At 38.8% G+C, this 12543-nt stretch overlaps 1 protein-coding gene across 2 annotated transcripts in view; it reads left to right on the top strand.

Moving 5' to 3' along the window:
* Window positions 1-12543, top strand: part of DSCAM (DS cell adhesion molecule) — a 471940-nt gene that overhangs the window by 323801 nt on the left and 135596 nt on the right. The window lies entirely within an intron of this gene.

The raw sequence follows: 12543 nt of genomic DNA, 5'->3' as shown, positions 1-12543 counted from the left end.
AATACGCACAGCAACAGTTACAAATCTCAGAAGTTGAAGAAAATATGGATTAAAAAGGCCTTTAATCAGTTCTCAAGATAGTATATATAACTACTATAGGTACAATTACAGTAGATACCACAAGATGCTATAACATACTATATTATAGATACAGCCACAGTAGTAATTTTGACTTAGCCACTGTCAGATAACATTCAGAAAATGCATCTAATTCTGTTGAATCTGGAATGCATATGCAACCTCAACCTATCTGTACTTTCTAGGCACAAGAGACAAAAGCAATCCAGATTTTAGGTGCATGTTAGCTATAACTCCTTCAAACATGAACATAGCTGAGAATATAGAGGAAATATTCTGAAAAAAATGCTGTAGAGATAATATAATTTCTCACTAGAAAAAAAAGACACTATTGACACTTCAGCATGCCAAATATTCCTGGATGACCTATTAGACCGGTATTGAAGGAGGTCACCAAGCCATGCACTTTCATGTTTGCAGGATTTTTGAAGATTGACTGAGTGCTTTGAAGTTCTGAGGTGTCAATTAGCTTGAAAAAGGTTTGTCCTTGAAAGTAAAAAGGATATTTTATTTTTTCTGAAAGGAAAGAAAATCCAATTTATTCTCCGTTGGAGAGCTACACTTTAGACCACTGATGTTTAGGTTTAGGAGTGGTGTTTGTTTGTTGTGATGTCAGAGAATGAATAACTAAGTTCTTTGAAAGGAAGAGTGTCAACTTTGTTAGATTTGCCAGCCCCGGTACCTCAGATGTCCTCTCCACTCTGATTTACCATAGTGGCTTCTTCTTCTGACAAATAACATGATATCCCAAACTGTCATGAAAGTATATTAATTGCATACTTTTTCTGTGGGTCAGTAGAAGTTCCACCTTCTGTGGTTTCCATAACTGGCAATTTTTGGGCCAATCTTCAACTGTAGTAGCAATGCACTGCTGTAATATGCTACCAAAAAAATGGCTTTCCTCTGGTTGGCAGCTATGCACACTGCCTGCCTGATCACTGCATGCAGTTTCATGTGTGATAAAAGAGCATCCCTTATCAAATAAGAGCAGGAGCTTCCCTGGAGAGTCAGTAGCTGTTTGAATCTAATGAAAACCCCTCCGGCTCTGAGATAGCAGGCAAGCACGTCTGTACACCCTCACACATCCACACTAACACACATACTGCTCCCAGCACGGCTGTTAGAGCAAATGCCGTTAGCGTGTTGGTGCGTGCATAGAAGAGGCACGGCGTTAGCTTTAATCAAGCACACATTAAGGACAAGTTGCTTTGGGGAAGTGTGCCATCGTGGGCTTTGGGTATAGCTGGATCCCTTGTTCTGGTGGCATGGTTATGGCACGTAATACTTGCACCTGGTCAAGTGGAGTGACTCCAAAGGGAGGGCTTGGACCTGCCTTTATTCTCTCTGGTACTGTATCCTCTCATTCATTGTTTTATTTTTCTCTGGTTATTCTGGCTGCTTTTCCCTCTCCCCCACAAGCCTGTTTCTGTACCCTAGTCCTCAGGAATAGCTCTACTACTGGATAAAAACCTTCCTTCATTAAATTCAGTGTTCATAATTAATTGATCCTGGTCCACAAAGTCACCCTAAATACTGCTTTTACTCAGAGATAGAAGGTGGGACTTGGCTCAGGCAGTTGTTTCTGGGTGACAAAGTTGGTAAGAAACAGCCTTCCAAAAGATAAACAAAGCTTAACATTGATACATCTTGTTGTGGCTTCCTTGTGACAAATTAGCATCTTGTTTTCCCTCAGTCTATATGTGGGTTGTCTGTGAGCAGTAGCTCAAATCACCTGATAAAAAATTAGAGTGGCTTAGATGGATTTCACTGATTGTGAAATGAGACTGCCTCTCAGAAAGACAGACATGGCAGCAGGCAGTTGCTTTACAGCTACGTCCTTCACTTCTTGACTGTCCCTTGTAGCACAGATACGTCATGTATGCTGATGCTAACCATTGATAGCATCACTGTGGACTTAAAAACCCTCTTACACACAGGTGATTCTTTTAATTCATGTTTGATAAAAGTTTCCACTTACCTGGAATACTGCATCCAGCTCTGCGGGCCCCAGTACAAGAGAGACATGGAGCTGTTGGAGCGAGTCCAGAGGAGGGCCACAAAAATGATCAGAGGGCTGGAGCACCTCTCCTGTGAGGACAGGCTGAGAGAGTTGGGGTTGTTCAGCCTGGAGAAAAGAAGGCTCTGGGGAGATCTAATTGCAGCTTACCAGTACCTGAAGGGGCCTACAGGAAAGTTGGTGAGGGACTGTTTATCAGGGAGTGTAGTGACAGAACAAGGCGTAATGGGTTTAAGCTGAAGGAGGGTCAATTTAGATTAGATATTAGGAAAAAATTCTTTACTGTGGGGGTGGTGAGGCACTGGAACAGGTTGCCCAGAGAGGTTGTGGCAGCCCCGTCCCTGGAAGTGTTCAAGGCCAGGTTGGATGGGGCTTTGGGCAACCTGGTCTAGTGGAGGGTGTCCCTGCCCATGGCAGGAGGGTTGGAACTAGAAGATCTTTAAGGTCCCTTCAAACCCAAACCATTCTATGATTCTGTGATTCTATGATTTATTTAGTGCCTGTTTGTTGCGTTACGCCTTCATGGCAGAGAAGATGGTCCAACTTCTTGGTCAAAGGGAGATTGTATGAGGAGGGAGTGCAAAGAAAAAAATGAGAGGAAAAGAAAGAGGCTTCAAGAATATTAACTGAAATGTGAAAAGAAAGACCTGACAGAGTCGATGCTGAATCAGGAACCACAGGCTAGAATGGCAGCCATGAAAGCAGAAAAGCTTCACATAGCAGCTGTTATCCTTCTCCCTTTCTTTTCAAGAGGTAGACACAAAAATAATGATCAGTGATTTTTTTTTCCTCTTCTTCTGAACCAAGGATAAGTAGTTCTCAAATTCCTTGTTCACCAAGACATACAATGTTAGAAAATTTTGAGCGAGATCTGGAATAAGGAATCTAGCGCTGTCTTAAGAAATTACTCCCGGTGCTTGGGATGAGAAGACTTCTGAAGAATTTGTAGAAAAGATAATGAGCCTTTAACATGAAGGGAAGAACTAAAATTATTTAAAGGTTGCCTGGGAGTCACAAGGGAAGACATGTCTGCTTGAAATGGACTGCCTGCCTGCCTTTATCTGAATAAACGTCACACTTCCTAATTCCACTTTAGGGGCTATATATAACACGATAGAACGGTATTGTGAAAAAACTCCCTCCTGAAAAGCAAGCTTTCGTTAAGGTATGTATGTTCCTATGTAAATAATCTGTTGGAGGCAGTCATGTTAGCTCTGCCCCTTCCTAAATCCATCACTTATTTTCATGTCAGAGTGTAGACGGAGAAGTTTTAATCTGATTGCCAAAACATTTCCAAAAAATCCTGTCTGCCAAGAAAATAGAGTTGCTTCATTCACTTTCCTCTCAAATATGCTTCTTAACTATTTGCATTATATGTGCTTAATACATAAACCTAAAGCCATCAGTCAGACCCACACCTCCTTCCAGCAGGAACATACTAATCCCAGCTAATACTTTTAATGCTAAATTTCACCACTTAAACATTTTTAAAAAAACTTCTAAAATTGTTATCTATGTCAAGAGTTGGTGGAATAACAGAAGAAGAGGCTATTTGGGAAAGGGAGCCTGGTGACAGTGTAGAGGTCCATCTAGTGCCCTGCCCCTGCAGCTGCCCTGGGTCTTGGCTGTGGTAATTCACCACCCTGTGCTTCTGCTGCCTTTCCCTCCTTTAGTGCCTGTTGTCCATGTTGACTGTGACCTCTTCCAGGCAAGATTTGTTTCTCTTCATCTTCAGACAACTCATGGAACAAAGAGGCCCAGATCACATAACTAGCTACTACTGCAAAAGAAACAAAAGATAATAGTCGTTATAAACACAAACAAGCCCAAAAGATGCTTATGAAAATGTATTCTAATCTAGTGAAGCTGTTTCCTCCACTGCTAGCTAAAAATTGTTCTGCCGTATGGCTGAAACACTGCAGCATTTCTTCATGAAAATGGATAGAAGTCTATGCCTGGCTTGCTCCGTGAAACTTTATCTGGGCAGGATAAAGGCACACTTCCCATGTGGCCAGTCAAATGAGTTTGCTTTGCTGCAGCACCTGCGGTAAAGCCAGCAAGCTGTGATGGAGAACTCACTGTGCTCTGCTCACCAGGGTGCCTCTAAATGCTCGTTTGAGTCTTTTGGAAAATAATTCCTTGTTGACAATATAGGAATGTTGAGATCTGTCCGATTGCTGCTTTTCCTTGTGTATGAAAAGAATAGCATTTATACATAGATGCTATCCTTTTCTTTATGTCCAATTTCTCATTAAAAATGCATATATCCCACAAGATGTCAGTAAGAGTGGCATTGCCTGTTCTGCATTTGCAAAGATAGATTATCCATGCTATATTGTAAAGGAAGATAAAAATAACCATCTAACAGCTTCAAAAAATTATTAGAGGAAGAACAACAGGCATACTATGTCAAATATACCTGAGCCCACTTATTTTGATATTTCTTAATCTGTCCTTGCTCTATTTTTCACAGTGCCATGGTCTGTAAATAATAGTATTTTCTGTGGCAAAACAGAAGTCCCCTAGTCTGATTGTGTACTCTGTTTTACTGTTTTCTTCTCCTGACATTCTGCCATCTTTAAACAAAGGGCTTTTTAAGTTATTTGCTTCTTCATACTTATTTTGTGGTTATCTCAGGCAGAGTGCATTCTTGTCCAATGGACAAATTTGACCAAAATTTGTAAAAATCTTTAGCTGGATTACTTGCATATCTCCTCAGAATGAAAGAGTAAGGTAAAGGGAAAGAAAACGAAAAATCATTTCAGTGAGCTGAAACTACTCTTGCATCCCAAAGTGTCCTTTCTCATGAGCTGGAGAGCACCTACCTTTGCCCTTACCTTCATGACAGGCAGCTCTCTCTTTCACTGTCTATTTCATGGCAAACAAAGGCAAAAACTGTGGTAAATATGAGGATGTGAACAAACTACAGTAAAGTTCAGTTTAAATTCCAAGTCAGTGGTGATGGATGGTAACACTCTCTATCTGTTTTAATTACTTATTTATTTTCATTAAAAGTCGAAAAGATGCTGTAAGAAAGCTAAGGTAAATCTTGGAAACAAGAGAATTCTCCCTAGACACAAGTAATTTCTCTTGTTAGTAAAACAGCACTTTTTTTTCTTAATGAGGTCCTCCCATTATGAGAAATGAACAGGGTCTGAACGCTGTTTTCTGCCTCTTCAGACCATCGGCACAACTTTGATTTAGGGACTTGCACTTTAATCACCCATCATGTGTCATTACCCCGACAGGCGGCAGCAGCCGCAAGATACAAGCTCCAATAAATTGCACTGAAAATCGCTGAAGCGATCCTTTGTTGATTTTCCTTTACAGCTATTCAATGGCAGATCACCTGTCATAACAACACAGTGCCTGTGGCAACAGGGTGAAATTAAACGTGAAGTATGTTCAAGGTAACTGGTAGAAAGCTGGAATATCCCTTTTCTTCTGTACATTCAAATGCTTTCTACTTCTCTCAGTAATGCCAAGCCTGTGGCAGTTGGCTAAAACGAATGCTTTCTCTTGTAAGATAATTGCCAGATATACTGCAGTACAAATACTCAAGTGCTTTTGTATGCAAATCTTTGTGATGCTCTCATTTAAGGAAAAGAAGGGAGGTAAGGACTTCTCTCTCTTAAAAAGAATAAAAAATCTAATTGGGTGTAAGGAGAAAAAGAATATAGCAGCCTTTTTTCTTTTCTTCAAGGCTGGCTGCACAGCAATGTTTCTACCAGGAAGGTGAAACAGATTTCTCTCCAACTAGCTAGCTAGAAAGTGCACATAGGCTTTGCTGTATCTTTTCCATTTGTATCAACAGTATCGTATTTATTGGTTTTTTTTCAGAATAGTTGTCTCTCTCAGCTTTATGTCACCCAAATAGCAACGCTCAAAAGGAAGCATGGGTGAGGTTTATTTTCAGAAGTTTTCTTTCTATTGAAATTCTCATAGTAGGTATACCACATTGATGCTTTCCTGAAAAATGACCAGTTTAACAATGCTGTAATGATTTCATCTTTTGAATACCTTCACATCTTCACTTTTCTTAGAAAAAGAAACAAGAATTGTTAGAAAAATCAGAATAAGAGATAGGATTCATGAGGTGTGTACTCTAGGTGCTGTTTTATTTTATCCCTTTACTAAACACATTAGTAGTACTTAAACACAGCCAAACCACAGATATTTTAACAGCATGTCCTCCTTTCTCAATCTTAATACCTCTTGTGTACTGTTAAATTACTAGTTTATTCAGAGAAGGTTTTACACAGCTCACAGAATTCAATGAACTCCGTGTCCAGGTTTGGCCAACTGTGATCAGTAGACTTCTGAGCAACAGAAATAATTTCAGATGAAGGCTTATGGCTCCTGCAGCTATGTCTCTGAACACTGCTGAAACAAGACTGGAAAATAATGTCTGCTCTGCTCTCCTCCTCCAGTTGAGATGGTGGTGTTGCAGTGATTGATACAAGCTAGGTAGATAATCCATTCTTAATAACCTTCATCGAGAAAGTAAGCCCAAAAATTTCGGTATATCGCATTTGGCACAATACTGTAAACCCTACTGCGCTAGAATATAATAAATGGCAATCTTGAAAGGCTCTTATCTGGGAGGAAATATTCTGGAAATTATTCTTACTGATAATTTGGAAGATCTTTTTCTTGAAAGAGAATTTAAAACATAGCTGTTCAGATTTAGGCTTGCCTTCAAGTGAAATATGCATGAATACTGTTCTGGAATATGTCTCAATGATGTTTTAAGGAAAATACATACCAGTAAGAGTAGGACACTTGACAGCTAGAATTTCAGGATTACTCATCTCAGAGTTATTCATTGCTCAACTACCAGGTTTAGTTTAGTAAACATTGCTCCTCCTCCTAGTTTGATAGGACAGGTGGAACATCCTCAAAACTCTGATGCTCATTGTTGTCTTCCTTTCCACCTCCGGTTGCAAAGAGGTTGAGTGCCCCTTTCCCAGCTCAGCCACTGTGCCCCTCCTGGGCTCTGCGCTGACTCAGCCTCGTGCGGGAGAGCGGGCAGAGACCATCCGAGGGTGCGAAGCCACTGCTCGACCCGCAGCCGCTCGGCTGGCTCCGTCGGGTGGAACAGCTTCGCAAGGCACCCTCGGAGCATCGTATTCAGCAGCACAGCAGTGGAGCACTCAGTGGTTGGAGCTGGATGTGATGGCATTTAGAGTCTGTGGTGACCTTTACCGGGTGAATCTGGAACTGGAAGATGGGAGAGAAAAGAGTAGACACGGTAATTAATTTGGAATATTTATCTCAGAAATTCTCATCAGAACAGACCACACTCCATAAAAAAAAGATTCTTTTAATTATTTTTTTTTCTAATGTTTTACAAAAATTATGAAATGGTCCTAAATCTCAAAGCCAGCTACACAAAACTGTGTCTTAATACAAATAGTGTTAGGACATTGTTCTGATAGGTTATTTCTTTTTTTCCTTTAACCCATGAGGTAGAGGAGTAATGACTAAACACTGTCCATACCCATAGTTCAGCAGTGGTGTTTACTGGTTTATCTAGAGTCAAACTGTTTTCAAATGCAGCATGTGTAAAGTTAGACAGTATAATTTCTCTTGAATATTTACCTTAAGGGGCATTTAATGCTTGTAGTATATAAAAGTCCCTGTATTTTCATGCTTCTGTTTTGTTAAGCCAAATAATTTTCCTGGGTAACGTTTTAAAATACAGATGCTGCTGTGAATATATTGGTTTCATTTATAGGGTGGGGGCCATATGCAGTGTGTTTCCTCGGTTTAATGTTGGCTTCTAGAGGAGGAAGTTGCATGCATGATCTATTCTTGCTTATTTTTATATTTGCAATGTCATCAAGAGTTGGGCCTACACCTCACTAACAAAGAATAAATAAACTTAAATCAAGAGAGCATTATAAAGCAATAGCGGGATGTAAATTAATTTAGCAGGTATGTTCAGTACACATGACTATTTCCACTTCAGAAAAGCTAGCTGTTACACTACCGTGTTGTTCCCTTTCTCTTTTCCTTTCCCTTTTCCTTTCCCCTCATCTCTTTTCTGTGTCTTGTCATGCCAGCTTTAAGGTACATCTCATTGACAAAGTAACTGTGTTCCACAGGAAAAGGCCTCAAGCTCAAAGAGGACAATATTCTCATGTCTCACATCATTTTCCCTTCACACCCCTGGAGCTTCTTCCTCTTCCTCACTGTCGCCATTCTGCAAACCTCACATCTCTGCCATGACTTCCTCCTTTTTTTAAAAGCCTTTTCCATCCCATATTCATTCTCCTATCTATCCATTTCACAGCTTCCCATTATTGTTCTCGTATGAGCTTAGGATTTGCAGAATGCTATCTGAACAGCAAAAATAGTGGACAGAGCCTTAAGTTACAACGTTTCTTCTTACACATCAGGTGGTGGTCTGCATTTTCAATCTTTTCAGCACAGTCTTTTTCAGCACAAGACCTACGTTTCAAAAGCTTATTCACAGTGTTTTATTATTGACTACTGTCATATGGCCTGCATTATGATTCTTTATAATTATTTGTTTGTTTGTTTGTTTATTATGGATGATTTTTTATCTATATCTTTAATTTGATGTAAAAACCTAAATTTTGCATAAAGAAGGAAAGAGCCATTGAGTTATAATGAAAAAAAATTACAATATCTTAAAAATGTGTAGGATATAAACTACATTTGAGTATCAAGTGACACAGACATCAAATCAGTTGCATACATTTTTTCTGTATAATTCTCCTGTAGTAAAAGAAAAATGTAAAAAAGATATATATGTGCAAATATTTTATGCTTTGGATAAGAAGAGTTTATTTCTTTTTAAATATAATATAAAATGTCTCAATTAGTCAAAGACAATCTTCTACAACTGCTTTCATCAATGCAGTTTTAAGCTTTTTTTTAAAGCAAGCAATTTTGCCTTCAAATATAAAAAAGTGTCTTTTTTTGTAATACTTTCTTTTTCTCTTCAAAATAGTTTTTGAAGAATTACATGGTAGCTTTGTTCATAACCCTCTGAAAATCCTACGATGGTATTCAGTATAAATGCTGTGTATAGATTCTGTGATAATCAACATAAAAACAAAAAATAAATTTACATCTGAGAGGCATACAAAAGGAACAGAAAATGCGACGTAGGAAGAAGAGCTGTCTACAAGCTGAAGACACTGTATACAGGAGAATTCAAGGCATTGCTTCCTATACTCCTTTCTGCTGTGCGTGTCAGGTATAATCAGAAGGAACGATTTGCAAATGCAGATTTTCTTTTGCAGTCTAGATGTATTTACTTTGTGGGAAACAGGTTTCCTTCACCTTGGATTACGTTCCTAACCATTAAGATGCAACCTCTGCATCAGCGTGTGAGCTCCCATCCACGTTGTTTGTTCAGATATTTGTTTGGGGTGTGATGCTCGAACGTATCTTAATCTGTCACTTTATGTTTCCTGGGAAGAAAAGGAAGTGTCCACTTATGGCCACAACAATTGATTTCTGAGTGTCTTCATGCTACAGATAACTAAAGAAGTATGGCTCCATTTTTAGATAAATCTTATTAGGATCTTGCAGGGTTAAGGAATGAATTGATTTGGTCTGTCAAACCAGGAGCTAATGAAAGAATGAGCTCTTACTGTTGGCCCAATTACTTATGATTAATCTAACCCAATCAATTTATTTTTTTTTAGCTGTCTCCATCAGGCTACAGAATAATTAGTCTTACATTCCCTTTTTTTTTCTTTTCTATGCTGAGTTAGAATTTTTGATCGTGTAGGAATTGTGTTGTCCAGGCAGTACGTACATCTTTGTGACATTCATTTTATCTTCTCTATCATCATTTATTCAGTGCTTAGCTTCCATCCAGCAAATTCCCGGTAGCCTCTGGGAAAGCAGTGTCGCATAACTGTATGGATGTAGGTGAACACACAATCAAGTTCAGAAAAGAGAAATGATTCTTCAGGGAGGGAATAAATGCTATAGTTCCAACTACAGGACTTCTGAAACGGTATTTTCCATTAACATTGTTATCTTGTTTAGAAATGTGCAAACCCTCCTGCTGACTTTGCAAAAGAGTAAGCAATAGTATGCATTAAGAATTTAGATGTTTATGAAAGTTGCCTACTGTCTGCATTTATCAGAGCATTAGAACAGAGCCGACCGCGCAGGTACAAGTAGGTCCATGTGATTGCTGTTGTGAAATTGTTTTAGCTGTAGTAGCTGTGAATCTTCACCGTGACATATTCCCTTGTGCAAGCCGACGTGTTCTCAGGCGATCAAGGAAGTGGCCCAGTGTGGGCAGGTACTGGCAAAGATGTTGTTGTTTCGGCTCCCTGCTTTTAGAATTGAAACTTCTTCTGTTGAAAGCTTCTATACTTAATTTTGCAAAATATAATGTGATGCCATTATGCTGTAAAAGTCCAGTGAGATCTCTTTCTCTGTTTGATCTATGTAAGTTAATGGCCTCAGCTACTGATGTCTGTGTGTGCACATGTGCATGAACACGTGGGCATTCATATAAATGTGTTGTTTGATGCTCATCTAAAAGAAAGAATGCAAAAAGGAGCAAAACCCATCCAGATGTGGCCAGATGGTATAGGGTTTTCCTGAATGTACTTCTTACGCTGTTTAGCTGTAATGCAGCTTTCAGGGAGACACATGAAATGATTGATCTTTGGCTGGTTGGATTGAAGTGAATGATTTAAAGTCTTTGCAGTAAAACACAATTAAACATCTAGGTTTTTAGTGGGAAAAAAAAAAATTAGAGCTATGGGGAATCCTGCCTTCATTAAACACAATTCTTCTCGTCTGTGACATTCCTGTTAATTTTTTTGCATTTAATTCAATCCCTAAAGATACATTCTCCAGAACATGCATCCTAAATATTATGTTCCTAAATAATTTTTTCATTCTTAAAGTAGAACTCTGATACAGCATGTATACAATTGTCTATCGTGTAATCAGTGACACGCTGAAGGATGCTTAGCAAAGCAGATTGGTATTTAGGAACTTAAACATATGTTGCTAGGAGTTGGTTTGGGCTTGGGGTTTTGTTCTTGTTGTTTTAAAATTTGTCTTAGACTTTTAAGAAAAAGTCAGTGCATATATATTGTATGGCATACTCTGTACATATAGGTAAACAAGCTCCAACAAATGTTGTAAGTCTTTGGAAATGTATAGTAAAACACCAGTTGATGTCAGTAGTCTGGCTTTCAGTCTGCAATGCAAGTTCTCTCAGTTCCATTTCCTCATTCTGAACATTTCTTCTATTAGTTAAAATAAACTCCTAAATCATATCATCAGTGACCTAACAAGAACATTTTTCTACTAATTGAATTGTCATATTGAGAGTTAAGTACCTGAGAAACAATCCTGTTCTCTTATTTCCATCTCTTTCCTCACAAAGGACAAAGGTTTTCAAAGAATCAAATGTCTTTTCTGAAAGTTGTCTGATATAAACTTGTGACCACAAAATGAGAGAGAAAGAGGCAGAAAAAAGAATACCTCAACAGAGCTATTACATAAGTACATTTTGTTGCAAATCTTCAGAGCAGTAGAAAGAGCATCTGTTAGAGTGTTATTTTTCCTGACTTTTAATTACTAGTCATTGATTTTGGTAATTGCACACATGTACATACACAATAGTGCAGCAGGATTTCAATTCTGTGGTCTTATCTCAAAACTGGCTTTTAAAATGAGTGCCTATTACTGTAAGTGCTCCATAAGAAAGCAGAGCTCTGCTATTTTTGTCTTACTTTGCAATGCAATATAACTGTTGCATTTACAACTGGTACAAGTTGGCTCTTTGCCATGTACTTAGAGCCATAAACTCATACTTTCAGCAAGGAAAATCTCCTGCTATCAGATTTTTAAGTAGTGACTTGCCAAGCTGAAATAAGGAAGAACAGACTTTTCATAAGTGATTGCATATTGTTGTTGAAAATCCGATTACCATTTGCTAAACGCCCATCTCAAAGATTTAAATAATAGTTAAATGAAGTTCCTAGCTTTTAAGGAAAATGAGCATGCACCTAAATGGTGAGGAAGACCATTACAGGAGTGCATAACAACCCGGGGTGCCCCCAGGAATTTTGCTGACTCAGTGTAGCATCTGTATCTGTTCCCAGACGTATTTCAGGGAACTCACTGGTGGAGAGACAGGTATGAATGAGGACTTCTGAGTTTTGATTGCTTATAGTGACCCTTGCTTTTCTAGATCTACTTTGTTTTTGCATTCCTACCAGAATAACTCATTGCACAGAGGAGCAAACACTCTCCCTTTTTCGTCTTAGGCCCTTCAGTGTGAAAATAGTAAACCTCCCAAAACACTTAAAGAGGTGTCCAAAACTGAGAAAGGAGAGAACAGCCTGGCTGGAAGGAGTAAGTCTGGCACTATCCACTGTTTAGCTTGGCTAGGATGACTAGGGCTTCTTTTTTGGCTGTGATCTGCTTTTAAC

The sequence above is a fragment of the Balearica regulorum genome, chromosome 1, assembly GCF_011004875.1.
Source record: "Balearica regulorum gibbericeps isolate bBalReg1 chromosome 1, bBalReg1.pri, whole genome shotgun sequence".
In the NCBI taxonomy this organism is placed as follows: Eukaryota; Metazoa; Chordata; class Aves; order Gruiformes; family Gruidae; genus Balearica; species Balearica regulorum.
This window is presented reverse-complemented; position numbering and strand designations above follow the sequence as displayed.